At 40.1% G+C, this 25,986-nt stretch overlaps 1 long non-coding RNA gene across 2 annotated transcripts in view; it reads left to right on the top strand.

The window, feature by feature from the left end:
- LOC111535939 overlaps positions 1 to 25,986 on the top strand; it is a 99,242-nt gene that overhangs the window by 15,694 nt on the left and 57,562 nt on the right. The window lies entirely within an intron of this gene.

Genomic DNA, 25,986 nt, shown 5'->3' with positions numbered 1-25,986 from the left:
GACGAGCATCGCTGTGTTATTTCACTGAGAGGGTACCAATGTTCAGCCCCTGAGACTTGGGGAGGAAAGCAGTGGCCATGAATGTTCCCTCCCATCCTGGGGACTGACTGGGCTCCTCCCACAGTCTCGGACACAGAGGAGGAAGTGTACTCACACTGCCCCAACACCAGTGAGTGGAAATATTTATAGGTCTCTCGTTTGGTTTTAATTTTAATTTTTTTATTTTTCAAAAATTAAAGAAAATCACACTTACAAAATTAACCATTACCCACATTCCTACCAACAAGAAGTAACCATTCTCAACCTCGTAATATGTTGGTTTCCAGATTTATATTTATGCTTTAAAAAATTATGCAGATAACATATTAGTACATTGCCCCTTTTCTCGTTTGTTTTAATCCATGTTCTTCCCATTTATACAGGACCAATTCTTGCATTCAGTTATAGGATACTATAAATGCCTAGTATAATGGCAGCAGAGAGAAATATGGTTGTATACCTTTTCTCACTCCTTGCTTGCTCCTCAAATGCCTAGAGTTTAAAATCTATTGTGGAAAATTTGTGAAATGCAGAAAGGTAAAAATAAACAAATTACCAGTGGTTCTTTGGCTTTGGGAGAACTGTAATTGATGTTCGTTTTGGTATGTTTCCCTCCAGTATTTTTTCCATATAGTTTTATTTTTAAAAATTATACCCTATATATATATATGTATATACACACATGTATATACACACTTAGTATTCACAAAATTAAAAATTAAAAAATTAAAAATGTATAAAAGAAAAAATTAGTCTCATTTTGTATTTACTATTTTATAATCTGCCTTTTTTCTTAATTTTCTTTGTCATTATATGTTCTTCTACCTCATGATTTTTAATAGCTACCTAGTATTCCATTGTATAGCCATAGTTATTTCATACTTTATAATTGCTATTGCTAGACATTTAGTTGGTTTCTTTTTTTTGCTGTTATAATAACGTGTGTTCCTATACATAAATCTTGTGAGTGTCTGATTTTAAAGATAAATTTCTAGCAGTGAAACTTCTTAGTTAAGAGTATATACATTAAAATACACTCTTACTGTATTTTTCTTTACCAAAGTAATATATGTTTATTATAGAACATGTACAGAATCACAGATGTACAAAAAAGACAGCATATAAGTTACTTGTATTCTTCCCACTCAGAGATAGCCACTATTAACATTTTATTGTAACCACCCAGCTTTCTTTTCTCTGTATTCTACATGCTCTTTCATAAGCTTTTTTACTGAATGTATTCAGAATACCTAAGTTCATTGTTCTTTTTTACCTTCACTGGTTACATGGCATTTCATTGAATGAACATACCAGAATTTATCTGATGATTATTCTAATGCTGGACATTTCAGTCACTTTCTGTTTTTCTGTACTATAAACAATGCAGAGGTAAGTAGTGTGTGACTACGTCTCTGCAAGTCCTTGATTGTTCCCTGTGAAGAAATTCCTAAATGTGCAACTGTGTTTCACCTGTATGTTAATTTTTAAGGCTTTTCATGGGTATTGCTAAATGTTCCTATAACAATTTTTATCTTAGAGGCAGAATATTGGTATATCCTTTTTTTTTTCCAAATTCTTGATATTACTATTTTGCCAATTTGACTACAAAGAATTACTGTATTTTAAAATTAACATTTATTTAATCACAAGTAAAACTGAACTTTTTTTTTCTGTTTTGCCCAATTTTATGTTTTCCTTGTTTATTAATAGATGTAAAAAATACATTTAAAATATTAATTTCTTGTTATTTGTTCAGGTTTTCTCCTTCAACTGATTGTTGTGATGAATTATATGTCTAGACTTCCTAATAATAAATTGCACTCCTGAAATAATCCCTCCTTGCTCATAATGTCTTGCCAGATTTGGCTTGCTGGCATTTCATTTAGGATTTTTGCATCTATATTCCTAAGTGACATCAGTCTTCAGTTTTCTTTCTGTGTGTATTTGTGTGGGTGTTTGTCAGGTTTTGTGATTAGGATAACTTTAGATTTATAAAATGAATGGGCTTATTCCTTCTTTTGCTTTATAATGAGAACCACTTGTAGAGCATGGAAATTGCCTGTTCTTTGTAAATTAAAAAGAACTTGCTCATAAAGCTGTCTGGGCACTGTAACAATCATCGGAAGAAAATTTGTAACACCCTATTTTTCCCCATGTTTTCTACTTCCTTGTGATTCCAGTTAGCTAATTTTTCTAGAAAATTGTCCTTTTTATTGAGATTTTCAAACTCTTTACCATTTTTACAGTTTTATTGAGATATGCATACAAGTCACCCACTTAAAGTGATTTTTAGTGTACTCATAGAGCTCTAGACCATCACCGCAATCACCACAATAAATTTTATAACATTTTCAAAACCCCAGAAAGAAACCCCATACCCATTAGCAGTCACCCTCCATTTCCCCTTAATCCCCCCCACTAGTCCTGGATAACTACTAATCTACTTTCTGTCTCCATAGAATTCCCCTATTCTGGACCTTTCGTATAAATGGAATCACATACTATATGGTCTTTTATGGCTGCCTTCTTTCACTTAGTGTAATGTTTTCAGGGTTCATCCATATTGTAGCATGTAGCAGCACTTTATTCTCTCTCTCTTTTTAAGTTTTTGTTTTTAATTAACTGACTACTTTTTAGAGCAGTTTTAAGTTTACAGAAAGTTGATCAGATAGTACAGAGAATTCCCTTATACTCCCCTTCTCTCCATTCCTGACCATAGTTTTGCCCACAAACATCTTGCGTTGGTGTGGTACATTTGTCATAATTGATGAACGGATATTGACACATTATTATTAACTAAAGTCTGTACATTTGGGTTCATTCTTTGTGTTGTACAGTTTTATGGGTTTTGACAAATGTCTGATGTCATATATCTACCATTACAGTATCATACAGAGTAGTTTTGATGAAAAGGTAAAACACAGGGAACTTTTAGGGCAGTCTTTCCCTCCGCCCTGTCAACACCTACCAACCACTGATCTTTTGATTTGCTTTCCCAGAATGTTATATAATTGGAATCATACAGCATGTAATCTTTTCAGAGAGGCTTCTATCACTAAGTAATGTGCATGTAAGCTTCTTCCCTGCCTTTCTTTGGCTTAATGGCTCATTTCTTTTCATGGCTAAATAATATTCTATTGTGTGGATTTACCACAGTTTATCCATTTAGCCTTTAAAGAACATCTTGGTTACTTCCAGTTTGGGGCAATTATGGATAAAGCTGCTTCAGTCATTTGTGTGCAGGTTTTTGTGGGCTCATAAGTTTTCACCCGATTTAGGTAAATACCAGTGAGCATAGACTATGTTTATCTTTGTAAGAAACTGCCAAACTGGCTTCCAAAGTGACTTTGTCATTTTGCATTCTGACCAGCAATGAATAAGAGTTCCTGTTGCTTTACATCCTCGCCATAATTTGGTGTTATAAGTTGTTTGGATTTTCGTCATTCTAATAGGTTTGCAGTGGTAGTTCATGGTTTTAATTTGCAATTCTCTGATGACATATGATGCTGAGCATCTTTTTACATGCTTATTTGCCATCCATACTTTTTCTTTGATGTGATGTCTGTTTAGATATTTTTCCCATTTTTAAATTGATTGTTTTCTTTTTGTGTATGGTGGATACAAATCCTTTATCAGATAATGTGTTTTGAAAATATTTCTCACACTCTATGGATTCTGTTTTCATTCTCTTAACAGTACCTTTCACAGAGTATAGGGTTTTTGGTTTAATTTTACTAAAGTCCAGTTTCTTTTTATGGCTAATATTCCATCATATGGATATACCACATTTTATTTATCCATTTATCTCTTGGTGGACACTTGAGTTGTTTCCTTTTGGCTATTGTAAATAATGTTGTTATGAACATTTGGTAGAATTTTTTTTTTTTTTGGAAACGAAGTTTTGCCCTTGTTTCCCAGGCTGGAGTGCAATGGTGCCATCTCGGCTCACCGCAGCCTCCGCAATTCTCCTGCCTCAGCCTCCCAAGTAGCTGGGATTACAGGCATATGCCACCACCCCCGGCTAATTTTGTATTTTTAGTAGAGACGGGGGTTCTCCATGTTGGTCAGGCTGGTCTCGAACTCATGACCAAGGCGATCCACCCACCTCGGCCTCCCAAAGTACTGGGATTACAGGTGTGAACCACCATACCCAGCCTGGTAGAAGTTTTTATGTGAATATATGCTGTCATTTATCTTGAGTAGATACCCAGCAGTAGAATTGCTGAGTCATATAATAACTCAATGTTTAACTCTGAGAAACTGAACAACTTTTCCAAAGCAGCTGCACCATTTTACATTGCCATGCCTCCTACATTGCTAGTGGCATTTTGCGTTGTCACTAGCAGTGTAGACAGGTTCCGTTTTCTCCGTATCCTCACCAATGCTTGTTATCATCAGTATTTTTTATTATAGACATCGTAGTGGGTGTAAACTGGTGTCTCATTATGACTGACTTGTATTTCCCTAATGACTCATGACATTGAACATATTTTCGTGTGCTTATTGGCCACTTGTATATCTTCTTTGCCTCTTCACTTTTGATATTCTTTTCCATGGGAATTTCATGGATTTCACTAAAACCTTTGTGCAGATGATTTCCAGTATTTACTTCCAACTCTGACCTTTCTCCTAAGATTGTCGCAGTTTCCCATCTGTTTCTTAGCCATTATTGCCCTAATCACAGAATCAGTGTATCACAACTGAAATTCATTGTCTTTCCTCCCAATCAATTTATTCTTCCTCTGTGTTCCCTATTTCTGTTAATCATATGACTATTCTTCTAATCATCCAGACTTTCAATTTGGCATCATATTTAAATGTAAGATAAATGAAATAGGAGACAGTCAATTTGTTGCCAAGTTCCACATTACTTTCATAATATTTTGCATATGTTTTCTCTTTACTTTGTATTCTCTCCTTCCTGATCTCTGTCCTATTCTGACTTTTTTGATCCCTTACTCTTCTGGTTCTCCTGTCTTTGATCATTTTATTTCAGGTTATTCTTATCTGCCCCTTAAATTACCTATCTGCATGATCTTAGTTCACTGCAACCTCTGCCTCCTGGGCTCAAGTGATCCTCCCACCTCAGCCTCCTGAGTAGCCAGTACCATAGGTGCACACCACGATGCCCGGCTAAAGGGTTTCACCATGTTTCCTATTCTTGTCTTGAGCTTCTGAACTCCTGAGCTCAAACGATCCACCTGCCTTGGCCTTCCAGAGTGCTAGGATTACAGGCACGAACCACTGTGTCCAACCGTCCACAATCTTTTACAAATCAGTGTATACTTTCCTTCTTGGCTATTTGTATGTAATCTTAAGATATGAACTATCACACACATAACTCCCAAATAAATATTTCTAGGCTTGGAATATTCTGAGAACTTCAGACACATACATCAAACTGTCTGTGGGACAGATGTCCAACTGGATAGATGGACATTTGTAGAACAGATGTGCAATTGTATACATGTCCAAACTTAACTCTCCCCGCCTTAGCTGCCCCCGAACTTGTTCCTCCACTCATATTTCCAGTCAATGGCAAGACCATCAATCTGGGGTTCTCAGGACATACATCTGACCATCATTCCTCCTTTCTTCCTCTCCCCTAAAGCCAAATACTCACCAAGTCAGTACTATTCTAAAACTCTCTTTGATCTTCTGTCTTTATCCCCATGCTGCTTCTTCTTCAAGGCTTTTATCATCTCTCATTTAGACTATTTCAATGATTTTCAATCTTGCCTTTCTGTCTAGTCTCTTACCATGCCCCCCAACCCCCTTCATGCAGTCTACTGACAAAGTGAATTTCTAAATTGAAAATTTAGTCATGCCATTTCACTGCAAAGAACAAATCAAAATAAGAACAAGTACAACAATATTTACAGTCTCCCTGGTGGCTACTTACTTTTCTAAAGAATATAGTATAAGCTCCTTAGCCTGTCATATTGTACTGCTCCCTGCCTACTTCTTCAGCTTTGTCTCTTGTCACTCCAGAAATATTCTTCTGTCTTTTAATGTGTTCCCTCTGCTCAGACACTTCTTCCTGCCTTGTTTACTTAGTGAACCACCATTTGAGATTTCTTGAAGGTAGACACGATCACATGGCTGGAATCCAGAAGGGATGGTCGTTAAGAACCGGCTTCAGTGAATGTGAATTTACATACTTTCTGGGAGCTCTGTATGTAAAGGAAATGCTTCCAGCCCTTCCTTGCTTGGCTCTTGGAATATAACTTCTGATAGTTCTCCTGCTTTAGTAGTCACTTTTGGAGCAATGAGTTCTCCTGCTTTAGTAGTCACTTTTGGAGCAATGAGAGATCAGATTCCTTTAGTGGCCTGGGAATGATGTCACATGGTGTTATTGATAGAAGCCTGCAGAGCTTGGGATTCTGAGAAGCAATCTTCAGACTAGAGCTTAGCCCAAGAGGATGAGCAACTCTATGGTAGAGGCTGAGAGCCTCAAACAGGCCCTAGAACCTCTAGTCCAAGGACTTTGGGAAGTTTTATGGTCCCATCTAGGCCTACAGGATACAAGCACTCAGGGATGGCAGTGTTTTTGAGTAAAGAACAGTGCAGGGCTCGGGGCTTAAATTCCTTAGGGCAAACTAACCAATTTGGCTCCCCTCAGCTCTGTGGGACTAAACTTTAAAACTGCCCCTGGGATTGACCTCCCCAGGATAATCTCAGGGGTCTCAGTAATCACCTGAGTAGACAGGCTCCAGGAAGACCCGGATGAGTCTCTGGAAATCAGCTTTTTAGCTCAGTTTTGCCTGCTCCACCAGGATCCACACCTTTTACTTTGGAAATCTGAGTACAAGTTAGGGCAGATGTCAGTGAGGAGGAGGATTGGAGCTCAGTGACCTTTCCTCAGTAGTACTTACTTGTGAAGCCTGTGTCCTTAGGAAATTAGCACTGCCTCTGCCAAAGTGGCTTTTTACTGTGTTATGCTTTCCCAGAGTGCACTTCCACTCTCGTTTAGGCCAGTGTAGTTCCTGTTGAGTTAAGTGGCTGTGAAAAAGATGTTTTCTCAAAAGAAATTCAGAGGAAAGATACCTTATTCCAGTGAACAGTTTGCAAACTCAGGAGACACAGCCTTTTGTATAAAAGGAAGGTACATTTCAGAGAACAAAGAGAGTGTTTGGGTTTTATAGCAAACGTTTCTGCCTGAGTTCCTAATCAGCTTTATTTATGCAAATGAAGGATTGAAATGGTCTTAGTTCTAGTTGGGTGATGCAACTGAGTTCTGATTGGTAAATACAGCTAAGCCCTAATTGGTTGGTATAGGTGAGCTCTGAAAGTCCCAAAGTTAAAGAGAGGTGGGAGTTTTGGGGAAACTCAGAGTATGTGTGTGACCTCTAGTCAGCAAATGGCTGCCTGGCTATATTTTAAATTTAGGCCCAGTTAGCCACTTGGGATCCATCTTGAAGGATTTACTCTTTTAGGTTCATATTTGTTCACATGGCTTTCTTCCTCTGACACCTTGGTAAGCTTAATGGAGACTACAGCTTAGTTGACTTTGACTTTAGGGAATGAAATTATTTATGGCTGAGACCCTAAGCAGAAGCTAAAATTGCAGAAATACCTTTGTAATACTATGTGACAGTTTACAAAAACTCTCACATACATTATTCAATTTATTAAATCTTCACAGAAGCCAGTGCCTATCCCTTAGTAATCACATGTTTGGTGTATGAATGAACATGGAGGTTTTTGTTTTGTTTTATTTTGCTTTGTAGAGAGACAGGGTCTCACTCTTGTTCAGGCAGGAGTGCAGTGGTGCAATCATAGCTCACTGCAGCCTTGAACTTCTGGGCTCAAGTGATCCTAATGCTTCAGCCTCCCAAATAGCTAGGACTAAAGGCACACACCATCACTAATGCCTGGTTTTTTTTGTTTTGTTTTTTTTTTTTTTTGAGACAGGGTTGCCCAGGCATGTCTTGAACTCCTGGCCTCAAGAAGTCATCCTGTCTCAGCCTCTCAAAGTGCTGGGATTACAGGCATGAGCCACCACACCTGGCCAAACATGGGGATTTATTGTGCCTGTTTTATAGTTTGGCGAACTGAGGTCTAAGCGGCTGAATTGAGTTTCCTAAAATTCAGCTCTACAGTTAGCCAAGTATGGAGCCTACACTTGAAATTAGATCCATTTCAGGTGAACATTTACTTAGCGCCTACTAAGTGACAGGTACTTATCAGTGATGAATAAGCATGTTCCTTGGTTTTGAGAGCTTATAGGCTTGTCAGACATATGAGCAAATAATTTCAATACAATATGCTAAGTGTCATGATAGAGAACTTTGTGTGATGCTATGGAGTCATACAGGAGGGGCACCTAATCCAGTCTGATAATGTTGCGAAAGACTGCCTGAAGAAGTGACACCTCAGTTAAGTTTTGAAGGTTCAATGGAGATTGGTCAAGGGTAGAGATAACATTCTAGGCTGAGAGATCAGCCCCAGTCGGGGCACAGAGGTGCAAACCAGTATGGTACGTTTTTAGGATTGCTGGAGTATTCTTGGCAAGGGGAAAATGGCAGAAATGATGACTTAGAGAGATAGGCAAGATTCAGATCATTGAGGACATAGACTTTGCTTTGTACACCATTAGTTCCTACACATTGCTGAATTATTAACATCATATGGGGAACTTAGGTATTTTCTTAATTAGCTAGATTTGAGAGTCACATGTGGAGGCAGTGAGTAACATAGCCTGCCATGTTGGATCACTCTGGTGACAGTCTACATGGAGGCAGGTAGATTTGAAAGGGATGCTGCTAGACGCTTAGAGACCATTTTGAAAGTCACTGAATTCATCTAAGAGATACGGTGGACTGAATAAGGCAGTAGCAGTGAGGACAGAGAGGAAGAGGCAGATGCAAAATGGTGAAACTCTTAGGATGTTGTGGGGCAGGTTGGCGAGGGAGAGAAAAGTGTCTACGGTAATTCTCCAGGTTTCTGGCCTGGCTGTCTGAGTAGATGGTGGTATTTTTGACCAAATTCAGGAATGAACAGTGGAGATAAAATGTACAAAAAATTGGATACATTCAGCTTGGAACCTGCTGAATTTGAGGTACTGTGGGACTTCCAGAGGGGAGAGTAGCTATTTTGTTCTGGAACTCAAGATGTGTCTAGGCTGGAAATACAGGTCCAGGTACCTCTGTCTGGGTAGTTTAAATCCAAGTGAAGAGTAAGACTCCATTTCTTAGAGAGAATGTGTAGAGAGTGCTTCTTCAATAATTCTACCCCCTTTAAACTTCAAGGGCTGTTACCCTGGGGAAGCAGAAGCAGCTTGTTTCTCTCTCTCTCTTTTTAATGTTTGAGGCAACAAGGGATACTGAAAATGCCATCAAAGGTGGAGTTAGAAAACCTGAGTTCAAGCCCTGCTTCTGGCACTTCACCACACTGCAACCCTCAGTAGTTCCTGAGCCTCTCTTAACCTCCAGGTCTTCATCTAGGAAACAAGGGTAGTAGGAATAACTGCTTCACACGATTATTAAGATAGTCCAATGAGAACGTGTATGTGGAAAGTGCTGTGTAAAGAACCATAGAAACATCGTTTTGTTGTTGTTGTTGTTGTTTGTTTGTTTTGTGTTTTCCCCTAGAAACTTGGACCAATATGTAGGAATTACAGGGAGACAGATTTGGCCCAATATGAGGAAAGACTAATACTTTGACTGTTGAATGATGGGAAGAGCTTTGGGAGATGGGAAGCTCTGAGGCTCTGGATGTCCTTAAGCAGAAGCCAGGTTTCTGGGCATATGCTGAGGGTTTTGTTGCCAGGGATTGGGTCGTCCTGCATGACCTCTGAGTTACCTTTCAGGCTCAGATAGAGTTTGAGTTACTAGAACACTTATTTACCTGTTTTCTGAAATTTTCTACACTCAGTAGATTTTTTAAATTGTAAAAGCAATACAAGTGCATGGTCTTTCCCTTTGAGTCTGTTGAGGTACTGGGCATTTTGGATCCTAAGTGGAGACTTGGTTTATATACCCTGAATAATGGGGCAAACTACCTCATGTATTACTGCATGAGGCATTTATGGACAGACATTTTCTTAATGTTCTTTAATGAGATCTCTTTAAAAGAATATCTTTTTCTTATTTTCAAGCAGAAATGATATTACAAAAAGCTAATAAAATATTGCCAAGTAGAGGTCTTGATTGAGTATGCTCCACTGAGTAGGTACAGATCATATGACATCAGCACACTAATTATTTGTATGCAAATGAATGTTAGAGATCTTGGAAAGAGTTGTTCTCTGAACTGGGTTAAACGTCCCCTAAGAGCTCATGTTTATACTCTTAATTTACTCAGAAACCTGTTGTTGCTCTTTCTTTAATAGATAGAGGAAAGGTAAAATATGCCAGCCATGATTGAGTTATCACAAATTTAGAAATGGCATGAATTGAATTATACTTTTCTGTGTTTATTTTATTGCCAGTCACTGATGTGACACACATTTGCTAAACAAGTTCTAATTTTCTTGGTAACTTTCCCTACAGAAAGCTTATTTTGCTAAATGAAAGATCTCTACCCATGCCATTTAATGAGGAATTATCTTTATGATTGTTGAGGTGACTTCCTGGCTCTTTGAAAAACATCACAAAAACAATAGCCCCAAATAATAGTAATTTTATACCTAGAAAATATTCTACTAGGAATAAGTTGCTGTGAACCATATAGAGGTGAACAATTTTGAAAAGTCAAGAATTTAGGAAAGTACATTCAGTCTTAATTGTGGTAGAATCAAATTTCATCTTCCGGATGCTTCCATAGGCCCCTTAAGATCTTTGCAAAGCCCTGGTCAGCTTTTGATTATTTTTTCATTGTACTGTGGCTATGACAAAGGTTGTCATTGGGGAAAGGATAAGTAGGTTGTGTTTTGCAATTCCTTCCTGTGGAAAAAAATTGATAGAACCTTCTAGTTGATTTTTTTAAAAAGGAAAGATGTTTAAATACTCTTGCCTTCCCTACCTCATTCTACACTTCTGGTTCTCATCTGCAAGAACTAGTGCACCAAGGGAGAGAGTACTCCAGCTGTGGTGTCCTAGACTTTGAATCCTGGGATGAGGGGCAGGGTGGGGTAGAAGATTCAAGAACAGAGGAATTATGGAGGGATGGAAGCTGGGAGGGAGGAAGAAAGAGTGAGAATCTAAAAATGAACCGAGGGAGGAGCCGAAGAGTCTTGGTCTTGAGCCAGATCATAGGCAGTTGGGTCAGGGTTAGAGGTAACAGTTGTAAGGAACAAGTCTAAGCCAGCCAAACCCTGGTTGAGCCATGGTGTCTGACCTTGTTGGGGGCCCCTCATTATCTTTCTTAATGCAACACATTGTTAAACTTCGGTCTGACCCCAGGGGGAGGCTGAGCAGCTCAGTAAGTAGGCCATTCCTTAAAAGCCTGAGTGTCTGTTCACTGACAACCCTGTGGATCTTTCTTTGTACCAGTAAATTACCCTATACAACCCACTGCCCAGACATTTTGTGTCTCACTTTTGGTGGGGATGATACAGTGTGCTGGGAAGAGCTCTCCATGGAGGTTTGTGGAAGAGGGGGCAAGAGGCTTGGGTTTTAGCTAGTGCTCTGCCACTAATTGGCCATGAAACATTAGGCAAGTTATCTAAATGTTTGGTGCCTCAGTTTCCCCATATATACAATGAGGATCAAGGAGGCACAGATGTATAGTTCATCTATCAGTTGTGAGTTCTAAAGCATAGAAAAGAATTCTGTGGCTTTGGCATTTGGCTTTTTTGACTTGAGAAAAGTAAATACACCCTAAGCACTATGTTTGAGTTGAACCTATGAAAACCCTGAGAGTCAAAACTAAACTATAAATAGTAAAATCCTTTCCCCAGCTTGTTTGTTAGAGCCAGGAGTGTTGAAGACAGTCAGCTTTTTAGCGTTTGTGGAAATGGCAGGAAGCAAATTGAATAGGGTTGAACAGTTGTGCTCCTTGACCTCTGAGATGCAATATCTTACATACCAGTACTAAACCAGAGGTTCACTGTGTTCCAGGGACTCTGATGGGGCTGATAGACCCCCTAGTGACGCACATACCACCAGCAAGCTGGATGACCTTCCTCCTTTGCCAAAATCACACATGGCTCATTTGCTGAGGGCTGCAGTAAAATTAAGTGCTGCTTCTTGCTTCTTCTGAACTGGCCACCCTGTTGGTCCTGCCAGTGTGAGACAAAAGATATAAGGGCTACCAGTGGACTTTAAAATTTTAATTTTAAAAATAACCCTTAATTATTAGAAATAGCCCTAATTATAGCTTACTATAGGCAGGCCACACATTTCTGAATAGTTGAACAAATGCGGAAATAAGTGAAGAGTTGGTAAGTGCTGGTGGATTCATTTGCATGCTTTCCCACACCCAAATGGTAATACTGCAACACCACAGTCTTCAGTCAAATTACGAGTACAACAAATTAACACAATTTGTTAATTTCCTTTTTAATTACACTGTGAACAGGAGTATTTCTGTATTTTGGCCTTTTTTTTTTTTTTTTTTTTGACACAAAGACTTCATCTTAAAAGCAGAAAGATTTTAATATAGCTAAATCTATATCTATAACAAATAAAGCTTGTTTCATTTTCCTTACCCAGCTGGCTAAGATTTATACATTAATTATTCAACCGATGCATCTTAAACATCCTAGTTAAAACACACACAGTTGGCCAGAAATTGTTAAACCTCCAGCATATTTTTGTTTGCCTGTAAGGAATAAATACTTAGAACTATAAATGGGTAAACTTAATCTTTCCATGTGGTGAGGTCAACAGAACTCATGGTGAACATACAAAGAATAGGGGACTAATTATTATTGAGATTCAGGTAAGTGATTTCTTAGGCATTTTAGCTGTCATGCTGTGGAATAATTGTAAACTCACCGGGAAGGAATTGCAAAACACAACCTACTTATCCTTTCCCCAATGGCTATATAGAATTTTTTTCTGTCCTGCAGTTTGTGCCAACTCTAATCATTAAAAGGAATGTTATTTTAAGTATTGCTTCCTCAATAACAGTGTTTGACAGAAACTCTACAGAATGGTGACTTTGCCCAGAGTGTGGCTTCAATATGCTAGTGCGATTTAGGCAATCAGAGCTATTGGTAATGGAATGCAGATCTCTGTAGCAATTTTATTTAAAGTTTTGCCTAAGTTAATATTACATCCAACTAATGTAACCATCTGTATCTGGCCCCGTCAGTGACAACATAAAACTGTTAAACACCATTTCATAGGCATTAAGTGCTTTGGCTTTGGTATAATTTTATGATCATGCCTTATTCTTATTGTAGTACTTCATTACTATCTTTTTTTTTTTTTTTGAGACGGAGTCTCTTTGTAGCCCAGGCTGGAGTGCAGTGGCGCGATCTCAGCTCACTGCAACCTCTGCCTCCCAGGTCCTGGTTCAAGCAATTCTCCTGCCTCAGCCTTCCGAGTAGCTGGGATTACAGGCACGTGCCACCATGCCCAGCTAATTTTTGTATTTTTAGTAGAGACGGGGTTTCACCATTTTGGCCAGACTGGTCTTGAACCCCTGACCTTGTGATCCGCCCACCTCAGCCTTCCAAAGTGCTGGGATTACAGGTGTGAGCCGCTGCGCCCAGCCACTATCCTTTAAGTATCAGTAACAGCAGCAGCAAATATTCTAGGCATAGCACAGAGACCAAGGTAATGGGTCTCCCAGCCTTGTGACTAAATTCTTCCTGCCTCTAGTCTTCATGTGGTCTGTTCCGTTGTCTAGGAATGCCCTTCAAACCTTGGTTTAAAGGCCTTTTCAGATAAGTCTCTCTTTTTCCCCCTAGTATTCTTGATCACTGTACCCATTTGTCTTCTCCATAGTATTTATCACAATTTAAAATTATACTTGTATTTTTTTTTAAATACTTGTCTCCCCAGCTAGAATGTAAGCTATACAAGAACAGAGACCACGCCTATATTTTATTATTTTTGAAATTTTTTATTTTTAATTGTAAATTAACAAATTGTTATAGTTATATATATTTATGGGATACAGAGTGATGTTATGATTTATGAAGACAATGTGGAATGATCAAATCAAGCTAATTAACATATCCACCACCTCAAATATTAACCCATGTATCCTCTTGCCTAGCAAAGTAAGTAAGGACTGTAAATATTTTTTGGGAGGGACTTTAAGTACTTCAATGAATAAATGAGGCAATGTGGTATAATTATAAGGAGGCAGGGGCCCTATATGCTGAGGACTTCCAAGTTACTCTTGTGGTTACATTTGACCTGCTCTTGGCCTGTGTGACTTTATACCAGTATGACGAAAGGCTTGCTGGATATTTCTACCCAATGACCCCAGACATCTCACAGTCAACATTCCAACCTATAATCTGTCTTCTTGCCTCTCAAATCTCTTTTTTCTCCCCAGTCATAACTTGGATAGTGTCACCATCATGTGTGCCATCTCCCCCTCCCTCCTCTGGAACATCAGTCAGCGCACAGTCCTGTCAGTTTGTTCTCTGGAATGTCTCTTGCATCTGTCCTTTTCTTTCTACCTCCATTGATGTGGCCTTGGTTCAGGTCCTCATTATCTTATTGCTATCTAGACTACTGCAAATGCTTCTTCCTCCTCCCTGCCTCCCTAATCTTATTCCCTAAAGACCACCTCCCTCCTTCCAAACAGGCAAATGCTGTTCTCTCTCTCTCTCTGCATCCAGAAGTCAGTAAGGGCTGCCAATGTGCAGAAGTAGCTGGAACCTTACTAAGAGATATTCAAAGATTGCAGAGACATATGATTTCTTCAAGATTAATTTCCTTTTTGTTTTTCTGCTATGAATCCAATGGAATAAGTTATTAAAATGCTTTAAGCTTCTGAACGAAAGCACGGAACCATGCCAGCAGGAACAACGTAAAGGTTTCCTTGATTTTCCTCTAGCATCTATCTGGTGGACAATGTGACCATGAATCTTCACTTAAATATGGAATTCTGAAATACCATAAAATCCCAGAGCATCAGGGCTGGCTGGGTAAATCAGTCTGAATCCTATGTCTGAGGCTGAGAGAAGGGAAGGGCTTTATTTAACATCACAGGGCGAGTTAGCTGCGGAAGTAGGACTCAGACCCAGTTCTCTGTATCACTCGAGTGATCTTGAAGCTTCATTTAGATGCATTGTTAAAACATTTGGCAGCTCTGTGACCCACCCCCCCAGATGACTGTGGCATGACTTCCTTCATCTGATCATTTTTTGCTTCTCTTAAGCCTGAGTGCTAATCAGTGTGATTAGAAAGAAAGGAACCCATTAGCTGGTTTGCTCCCCAAGTTGAATATTCTAAGTAAACCATACTTTTGTGGTTTTGTGTTTATTTTTATTTTTACCCTTCTCTTTACAATAATAAAAGACAGGAAAAATCCAGGGCATAATAAAGTGACATATGCTTCAGTGGTGATTTTCAAATGGGGCACCTTGGAGCACCAGGGCTTTCTTGGAGTTGCCTTGGGGCCTCATATATATCACTCATTGAGGTGTCAAGTGAATAGGGCCCTGGGCTGGCAACCCCCGTTTCAGCCAGACAGCTGTGTTTGTATCTGTTTTATATGGACTTACACTACTATTGGATCTAAATAGATGATTCTATGTTGTAAAAGTTTTAAAAATGACTGCACCTCAGGAATACATTAGCTGGTTTGCTCCCCAAGTTGAATATTCCAATTAAACAATATTTTTGTGGTTTTGTGTTTATTTTTATTTTAACCTTTCTCTTTACAATAATAAAAGACAGGAAAAAATCCAGGCTTGCTCATGTGGGTTTGGTAATTTGAATATAGATTGTCTGTGACTAGTTAGTGGACCAGTGCCTAAGACTGGGGTTTTATGGATTCTTGGCTATGTGGTAGTATGGGTGGATCAGGTCTACATAAAGGGTCCCAGCCCTCCTTCTCAGGCCAGGGCATATGAATGATTGCTTGGTAGGAGGTGTTATTGTTCAGTGTCTGATGCTGACTACCGACAGGCAAGGTGGAATGTATTCTTTCTAAGAGCCAGACATTGTAGTGGAGTAGTAAAACACCATATAAATGGCTGTGGAAGGGGCACTTGTGTTGAACATTGATGACATGTCATTGTGAAGGGTCTCAGAAGGTGGTGTTCCAGTTTCTGGCATGGGGGGTGATCGTGGGAGGGATATATAGGCTATGAAGCAGGGACAAATTGGACAAATGGTGTCTCCCACTTGACTTTCTTTGTTGCCCAGGGACAGCATACTTTTAATACTTCTCCTTGGCATGATGGAAGGTAAGGCCACTCCTAACTTTGGGGGCCTGGGGCAAGAGTGCAAAATACAGACTCACTGCAAAGTCCCACTCCTCTTCAACATTCTTGCTCTGTTCCTTCCCCTAAGAGGACTTCAACACATTATATTTGAGGAGCCTTGCTTCTCAAAGTGTGGACCCCAGTCTGCAGCATCAGCATTACCTGAGAGCTTATTAGAACTATGGACTCTCAGGCCCCACTCTAGGCCTGCTGACCAGAATCTGGATTTTAATAAGATACTATGTAATTCACATGCACATTAAAGTTTGAGAAACACTGCCATAGCCCACGTGTTCAAGCTCCATCACCACTGAGTGGAGGGGCAACAGCTGCCCTGTGGCCACCCCTCCGTCACCCTTCAGGCCTAGGGTTTAGTCTATCCTTAGGAAGACAGAACTAGGAAAGAGGATCACACAGGCTACAAAGGCAGGCCTGAGACAAATAGACATAGGCAGAGGATTTCAAGGTCATGGGTATCCTGAGGATAGCCTCTAAGAGGGAAGCATAGACTTGGGGTTGGCAAGGCCCCTTGGCCCTCTATACCCCTTGCCCTGTGAGGAGTGTGGCTGCAGCAGGGCCAGAGTAAGGCCCTGCCAACCATGGGGCCTAGGGCAGGATCTGGTTGTCCCAATCTAAGAGTGATACTATTGAAAGGTGTCCTAAATATTCAAGGGGATGGAGATTGAGTGAGAGTAATTCATAGCTCCTTGAATTCATACCTTTGCAGAGAACCTTGTATGTTGATGTGACCTGAAAGCTGCAGTGCTAAGGAGAGGACAACCTAAATCTAAAACTCAAGTGCTGGTGAAGACACACTTCACAAAGGAAAGACAACAAATGGCAGAATGATCATTTCTTCATGCACGAACTTGACAGATTGCAAAGCACTTTTCCATCCATTATCTCACTAGAACCACCCAACATCTCTGCAAGGTGGGCAGCTCCTTCATAGCTCCTGGCCAGCAGCCAGAGTCTTGGTGGCTCTTTGGAGTGTGAGGAAGTTACGGTGGTGGGACCATTACTGCTTTAAGAGGGAATCAGTGTGAACTGTTATAAGCAAAGTCTTTGGTTGCTAGAGACGTATTCATTGACTTATCTGTAGAAGGTGTACAGCGAAGGTGCCTCCTGTAGTGCCTAATAACAATTTGATTAGATCAGCTACTAGCCTCCATAGGAGACAGGTGGATGTGACTGTGGAGGGCTTTGAACAACTTCCTTCATACCTAAGAAACAGGCCACTTTTCTTTTTCTTTTTTTTTTTTTTTTTTTTTTTTGAGATGGAGTCTCGCTCTGTCGCCCAGGCTGGAGTGCAGTGGCCAGATCTCAGCTCACTGCAAGCTCCGCCTCCCGGGTTCACGCCATTCTCCTGGAAACAGGCCACTTTTCTTAAAGAATTGAGAGCAGTGTCTGGTGTGGTTGGGATGGCGTGGCTGTTGGAGGGGCAAAATATGCCATTTTGTGTCCAGCACCACCTGTATGATGCCATGGTTGGGGGACGGAGGCAAGTCTGAAATGAAGATGAACAGATTGCTGTCCCAGTTCTCACACCCCACCTCTTCCCTATAAAATGGGTCTAACAGTCCTTGTCCTGCCCACCTTGCAGAGATGTTGGGTGGCTCTAGTGAGATAATGGATGGAAAAGTGCTTTGTAACCTGTCAAGTCCGTGCATGAAGAAATGATGATCATTCTGCCATTTGTTGCCTCTCCTTTGTGAATGTGTCTTCACCTGCACTTGAGTTTTAGATTTAGGTTGCCCTCTCCTTAGCACTGCAGCTTTCAGGTCACAGCAACATATAAGGTTCTATGCAAAGCCATATCTACCCCTCTTCCTGACACTTGCCAGCGTCTTCCATGCAGATAGACTGCTGTGATTCTCATTTTTGAGTTCTACAGATTTGGGATGGAGATTTTATACTGGCAGATATTTCTGAAGAGACAAATAATTGCCTCTGGAAAGAGGCTTCTTTTCTCTTCCAAAAATTCATATCTGCTGGTTTAAATTGATGTGACTATTTTTTGGCTAGAACTCTGCAGCATTTCACTAACCAGTAATTATTCCTTTGGTGTTGCAGGAGTTTTCTGAGAGAAGGGAACTAAATCTAAGAGAGTGAATCCATCTGGTACATATGTTGAAGCTCTCTATGAGGCCACTGACACTGAAATGTTAAGGCTAGATTTCTATCAACTGCTATCATTTAGATATTGATACAATATGAGCTAGTACCCTGGGTCACTGAACCAAAGACTGAATTCCATTTCCTTATATGGCACTGGATTCCTGCACCAGTGGATTGATGATTCTTGGCAGAGTACGATGGTAAGATAGACCCTGCATTCCAGTCCTGTCACCCGATTGTCAGACTCTGGCTGTCCCAGCCCCAATCAGGAGTAGACACTAAAGGCCAGCAGCTGGCAAACTCAGTGTCTCCCAGTACCTGAAGCATTGGTAGGTAACTAAGCTTGACAGGATAGTAGAAGTACCTACACATAGTAGGTAATTAATTCTAATTCTAGATTAGTCTGATACCTTAAGTGTTAAGTGCCCCTGAGAAGAACCCCTGGGGCCCATGGAGACTTACTAATCTGCAGCTTTTTCTTTTTACACGATGGTGTAGGTGAAACCAGGATGTGTCCCAGGACTGCACTGGTGGCTGTCCTGCTTGGGTGGGGCTCTAGCATCCAGCCTAGCCATTGCTAAGTTTTTCCCTAGGTTGTTGGACTCTGTTTCTCCACCAAACTGCCAACTAACATTCAATTCAAATAAAACATCTTAGAAATACAGTGCTGCCACTGTATGCAAGGTGCAAGGTGGCAGCACCGTATTTCCAAGATTAGTATTGCCACTGTGCCAGGTCTTTTCTAGCCAGATTGTTCAGCTTGCATTTATCATGATTTTTTCATGTTTGTAACTTGGATAGCCAGTCAGCCCTCTTAGGGACAACTCTGGGGCTCTCCAAGTTCTGACTCTTCTTGATCTATGCTCATTCTTCTTTTTCTGCTCTTCTTACATTGAAGTCTTGGAAATCCCAACCATTGCTATAGAAGTTCTGTTGCAAAGAATGGAAAATAGCCTATGTTATTCCGTAGCCCAGTTACACATACATAGGGAGCTATGGACATCTCACTGTTCACTTTGAGTTGAACCTGAAATTCCTGCCTCTCCTCTTCAGGAAGCGTTAACCAAAGAAGCCACAGGGGAGTCACTCGTCTCCTATGAAATAAAATGCTATCAGATACCAAACAGCTGACTGTCCAGATGTTTCAGCAAAAATTGGCTGCTTTAGTTGTTTGAATTTTTTTTCTCTCTCCTCTGTAGTTCAGTATGAGAGGCCCTTCAGGGCAAGTTTTCATTGGGAGGAATTCGGAGATGCCATATGTCCTCAGTACATGGCAGAGGAGAAGCCAACAAAAGTATTACCGCCATTTTCCCAAAAAGCTATTAGGGAAGGTTATTGATTGTTTTCCACATACCTTCCACCTTCATCCCAGGGTATTGTGATAACTAAAAAGGTACTTTCATGTATCTCTTAAAAATGGTTTTCTCGTTTTTTATTTTCTTAATATTCACTGTGCCCAGGTCGCTTTACAGAGCTCCAAAGTGGTGCTCCTTTCTTTCTCCATAAGATTTGCCCTTGCCCTTCTGGCAAATGGACTTGAATTGCTACTGCTTCTGTCAGCTGGTGGCTATGATTACTTCAAGGTCTTTGGGTAGGCCAGACAAGTCCAATTACATAAATCATTATTGACTGCTGTCAACCCCCTGTCCCTCCCTCTTACACTTGTTTTTCTACCCCTACCTCCCTCTGCTTTCTATATAGGATTGGAGATGCCATTTTTTTCCTTCAGACTTTCAGGCTTTGGATAAAAATGGTGCCTAAAGGTACATGTCAGCAGACTTCTGGATGACCTTTACAGTAGAGTGGTATTTGGTCTGTACAATAACCCATTCTTTATCATTTATAGATTATCCACATTATACCTAATTTTAAAATTCTTGATGACATCTATTAGGCTTAAGCCCTTAAACCAGTTCACGAGGGTACAGGGGTATTATAGCATTAATGCCCTGTAGGTGAAGTGAATGTTGGTATTTGATCTTTTAGTTGGTACCTGGACCATCCTTCAGTGGGGCTTTCCCGCTTTCCTCTTTTCCCTTTTGTGTTGATGGATTAAGGTATATTTCATTTCTTCTTATTCTGTGTTAATTTCAACATAATCTTCACAGACCCATTAATTAAGAACGGTTGGCTATTTTCTCCTGCCACATTTCTAATTTCTCAATGCCCAGTTGACAAACAGAATCCTATCTAGAGCAAAGTCATTTGTTCCAGGCTCAGAACACATGGAGGGCCCAGAACCATACGTTGCACTTTTGTTTCAGAGTTAGAAGTCTTCCATTGGCTTTTCTTCTGGTCACACTAAAGTAGTATTTGCAGAAATGAAGTTTCTTTGGGTCTTGTTTTGTTTTTGTTTTTGAACATGGAATCTATGATCATCTCAGTTTAGTTCTTTGCCTTTTTGTTGTTGTTGTTCTTGAGCTCATATATGGGGTGTGTAGGCTTTTCGGCCATTTGAAGCATTGCAGGGAGTGGTATGTTTTAGCTGGTAGATATGTTAATATAAGAAATCAGCAAACGGTTTGTGGTGCCTTTTAAGATTTATTTAGCACATATTTTTCCTATGGGCTAGGTGCTGAGCTGGATGCTGGGGATGTACAGATGAGAAAGGCACAGCCCCTGTTTGCAGATTGTCTCACAGTCTAGTAGGAGAGAGAGAGAGACATCAACAGCTATCTCTAATACCTAACAATCTGGATAGAAAATTTCAGGTCAGGGCACTGGCATGAACAGAAATTGAGAACAGATAAATACATGGTTTGTTCAGGGAATCACTTATGTAGTAATATGGATATTGGCAGAAAATGACTAGAGACAAGATGGAAAGGTAGATTCAGGTCAGATTTTGAAGAGTTGAGACTTTCAGCTTTTAGAAGATTATGTTGGTATCCCTTGAACTCAAGGTGTTGGGTCCAAGGTAATGATTCTGTCTACATTCTTAGAACTTTTTTTGTAGAGTAGCAGGAGGTAGAAGAAAAAGTTATTGAAGCTGAAATAGTGATCCTTAGCCTTAGGGACAGTGTGTGTCAGAGGTTAGAGCATCCAGCATGGCTGGTGGCCAGAGCTTTGCATCAGTCTGAAATGTACGTGATGTATATTTAGCTTAGGGAAGAGAGAGAAGATTTGATTTTTTGAGGAAGGCTTGGGAAGGAGGGATAGAAGAGCTGGATAGTTTTGCTGCTCCCCAGCCCGAAATTTATAGTTTGATTTCATTATTGCCTTGAAATATTGTGATGTCCTAGAACACACAGCCATTCATATTTAAAAGTAAGCATGGCTACCTCACATCTGATTCGGATATAAAGGACTCATTTGGCTTATTTATATGATTTCAATTCACAAGCAGCCATAATCAAGTGCTTACTAGGCTTGTAAGAGTAGCCAGAGGTCAGACCATTTAGGAACACATTGGGGATGATAGGAGCTATTGGTTACAGTGCACCCTCATCCAGGCACATGAATCATTACCCTCCGGCCCATAGCCACAAGCACTATCCTTGTCCCTGACCCACCATCTTCCAAATGCACACCGTGATTATAACAGGGAGCATGGTTGGATTGATGTGGCAGTCCACATGGAAACATAGATTTTGCCAGAGGTCCTCTTTCCTGATGTTGTTTCACCTTCACCATGGGCTGTCATTCATATTGCTTCATATCTATGTTGCTTCATATCTATGTTGCTTTGCTGTGAGATACATGGGTCTTTCATAGACTGCTCTTCCTCTTTTGCTATTAGGGTGTAAAAGGTATTGCTCCTTTAAAAAAGTACAGCAGGGCCAGGTGCTGTGGCTCACACCTGTAATCCCAGCACTTTGGGAGGCCAAGGGGGGCAGATTACCTGAGGTCAGGAGTTCAAGACCAGCCTGGCCAACATGGTGAAACCCCATCTCTACTAAAAATACAAAAAATCAGCTGGGCGTGGTGGCAGGGGCCTGTAATCCCAGCTACTCGGGAGGCTGAGACAGGAGAATCGCTTGAACCCGGGAGGCAGAGGCTGCAGTGAGCTGAGATCATGCCATTGCACTCCAGCCTGGGCAACAAGAGTGAAACTCTGTCTTAAAAAAAAAAATAGTACAGCATAAATCCTTCCAAACATGAATAGAGAAACTCTCTAAGGAAGAAAAATCTCTTGATGGAGGTACCAGGGTCTACTTGGGCAGGTGTTCTATTATGACATACCTGTCTTTTTTTCTGCTTAGCCCTTGGAGAAATGTGTGTTTTCTTGGATTCAATGTGATTTTTTAAAATAATACAATCTCCGAGTCCTTCTCACAAACTGTTTCTAAAGTATCTCTAATTACTTAGTATAAAAACTGTCTTGATTTATCCATTTCTACTGTTTTTAGCGTTGTTGTTTAGGGAATGATGATCCTTGAGGATAAAGTTCTACAAAGTATCTAGAGTTAATGTTTAATCTAAAGGAACCTGTCTTAAGGGCCAAGAGATCATTGAGTTCCTCTGTTAAAAACAGTGAAGGCGGCCAGGTGCGGTGGCTCAAGCCTGTAATCCCAGCACTTTGGGAGGCCGAGACGGGCGGATCACGAGATCAGGAGATCGAGACCATCCTGGCGAACACGGTGACCCCGTCTCTACTAAAAAATACAAAAAAACTAGCCGGGCGAGGTGGCGGGCGCCTGTAATCCCAGCCACTCGGGAGGCTGAGGCAGGAGAATGGCGTGAACCCAGGAGGCGGAGCTTGCAGTGAGCTGAGATCCGGCCACTGCACTCCAGCCTGGGCGACAGAGCGAGACTCCTTCTCAAAAAAAAAAAAAAAAAAAAAAAAAAAAAAACAGTGAAGGCTAGACCCTGTTTTCTCCATTAGGAATCCTGAGCATTGGTGAGGAAATTCATACTACAGCCTTGCTGCTACCAATATCTTATTCCTTATACTGGATCTCCAGTAAAATGTGCATATATATATGGGTTTAAAGTTATTTTTATCAATGCAATAATATGAATAATTTTTGTAATCAGGCTTATAATAACATCAACAAAAACAATCAGTCCAGTACTGCTTCCTCCCAATCCTGCTCCTCTTGCTTTTGGTACTTACCTTCATATTTTATATAATATGCTTATGCTGCCATTACTTGCTTCTTTATTTTAGATATTGTGTGTTTACTTCCTGTGATGATAGATGAGAGGCTGGCTGTCTCATAGTCCCTATCAGTCAGGCATGGCTGGTCTGTGCTGCATAACAAGACATTCCTAGTTACCAGGGGCTTTACAGAACAGAAGTTTATTTCTTGTTCATGCTACACATTCAACGTAAGTGGGCAGGGAGCCTCCAGCTCATGTTGGTCACTGAAGGACGGACATGGGCTGATGGAGGCTCCATCTCAACACCTGATTCTGTGATCTACAAAATGGGCAAATAAAGAGGTAATTTCCTGCTGCCTCTCAAAACTTCTTCCCAGGTATGATATAAATTAGTTTTATTCACATTTTATTGGTCAAAGCAAGCCACATGACTATACTTAATCTGAAAAGAGGCCTAGAAGTACAACCCTATCATGTGCTTGGGAAGAGATGCTCTGGAATATTTGTGAACAGCCCTAATGACGACCATATAGCCCCTCCATTTTCTTCCCCCATTACGCCGACATAAACAAATCATGAATTTTTTCAAAATTGGTATTCAATGTTTGTTATTATAGCTTTGCATTTATGTCCAGTGCCAAGCCAAGCAATGCATTATGCTTTCATTTCCTTTTTTGAATAATATTTTATTTTCCCCAGAGTCAATAATTGCCTAATTTCTTATTTGCTTAGTTTTCTTTTTATTTATTGCTTATTTTCTGCACAGCATTCATCAGATTTATTAAGTAGTCCTCAGTGTTATTTTTTGAATACTGAAATATATCAGTAACCTACCAATTTTATTTTTTCCTGGAGTCTTCCAGCCTCCTGCTTCAGTCTTGGCTCTCTAGGCCTGCTGTACAGGAATCATCCTCCCTTTGCCAGTTTCCTGTATTAGGACCCTAGTTTTTGGGTCTTCTGTCTCCTCTTTAAAAATTATTTGCTTACTTGTTTTGCTGGAGCACGTGCTTTAATAGCTTCGTAAGTAAAGGTATATGAGGATTGTAGGGTTTTAGTCAGCGTTTTAGTAGGTTATACCATGGTTGCAAATGATTCCAAAATCCCAACGGCTTATACAAGATTTCTTTCTTACTGGTATCCTATGTCTTTCATGGGTTAGCAGTAGTTCTAGCTAGGTCTTTTTTACTCTGGCACCTAGGTTGAGGGAGCAGCCCCTCTCTAGGAGAAGCAGTTCTCAAGGCAGAGGAAAAATAGCACTGATTGAATCAGTGTTGACTCTCAAAGCTGCTGCTCAGAAGTGGTACACATCACTTCTGTTCACATGTCATTGGAAAATCAAGTCTTATGGCCAAGCTTGACGTCAATAAGCATGGAAGATAAAAATAATCCTTCCACAGGTAAAATTATACTTTTTTGCCAAAGGAAATAAGTAGCTGTGTTGCATATAAAATTATGAATTGTTTTTCACAGAATTTTGAAGGCATTGCTCCGTTGTCTCCTCGTTTTCGTGTTGTTATTTAAAAGGCTGATGCCAATCTAGTCCTGGTATAAGAGTCTTCTGTATAAGCGTTGTATTTTCCCTTGCTCTGAAGCCTTTTAGGTTCTTTTTTTTAGCCCTTACAATTCAGACATATTTTGAGTGTGACTTGGTATAGATCTTTATGCATTCATTTTACTGATCCTTCCTTAGGAGCTTTAAATGTGGAAATTTATGTCTTTATTTTTCTTATGTTATGACTTTGATAATTTTCTCCCCTTCGTTTTTTCTTTCTGAAATTTCAATTATTTGGGTATTAGACCTCCCATGTTGTTCCTCTACTTTTCTTATCTTTTCCTCTCTTGGTCTTTATTTTCTTCTTTTTGGGAGATTTTCTTATTTTAATCCTTTTACTTTTTTGCAGTTTGATTATCATATTTTCAGTGTCCTTAAATTCCTTTGTTTTCTGTTGCTTCCTTTTTGTAGTATCCTGTTTATGCTTATGGATATAAATTTTTCTCTTATCTCTGAGGATTTTAATTATAGTTTTAAGTTTTCTTCTGTTATTGTATCATGTCTGTTTTCTCTGTTTGTTTTGACTTCTCTCATGTTGGATGAGTTCTTCAAATGTTTTGTGATCCTTGGCTGTCTATTCATATTGAAGAGTGGAACTCTCTTGTTCCCTGGGGGCAAAGGGGGAAGATAAAATAGTTAACCTGGGTAGCCGCATGCTGAAAAGTATATATGGGAGCCTGCTGCTCCATATACAGAGTTTTAATTCCTATTTTCCCGTGTCTTATCCCAATTTCTGTGGTACTTGGTATTTCTAAACCCTTAAGCCTTCCCAGGATTCACTGGGGACTAATTGTTTCACTTTTCATTGGCGTGTGTTTCTACAAGCACTTATGTTCTAACTTGATTTTCCTCTACTCTCTGAAATAAATATGCATTCTTCCACTCATTTCCTGTCTTCGAAACATTTATGAACAATTCTTGTCCACTAATGTCTCCTTCCCTGTTTTCTTAGTCT

Source organism: Piliocolobus tephrosceles, chromosome 12 (assembly GCF_002776525.5).
Source record: "Piliocolobus tephrosceles isolate RC106 chromosome 12, ASM277652v3, whole genome shotgun sequence".
NCBI classification, from domain to species: Eukaryota; Metazoa; Chordata; class Mammalia; order Primates; family Cercopithecidae; genus Piliocolobus; species Piliocolobus tephrosceles.
The sequence above is the reverse complement of the archived record's forward strand: the minus strand, read 5'-3'. Positions and strand labels throughout refer to the sequence as shown.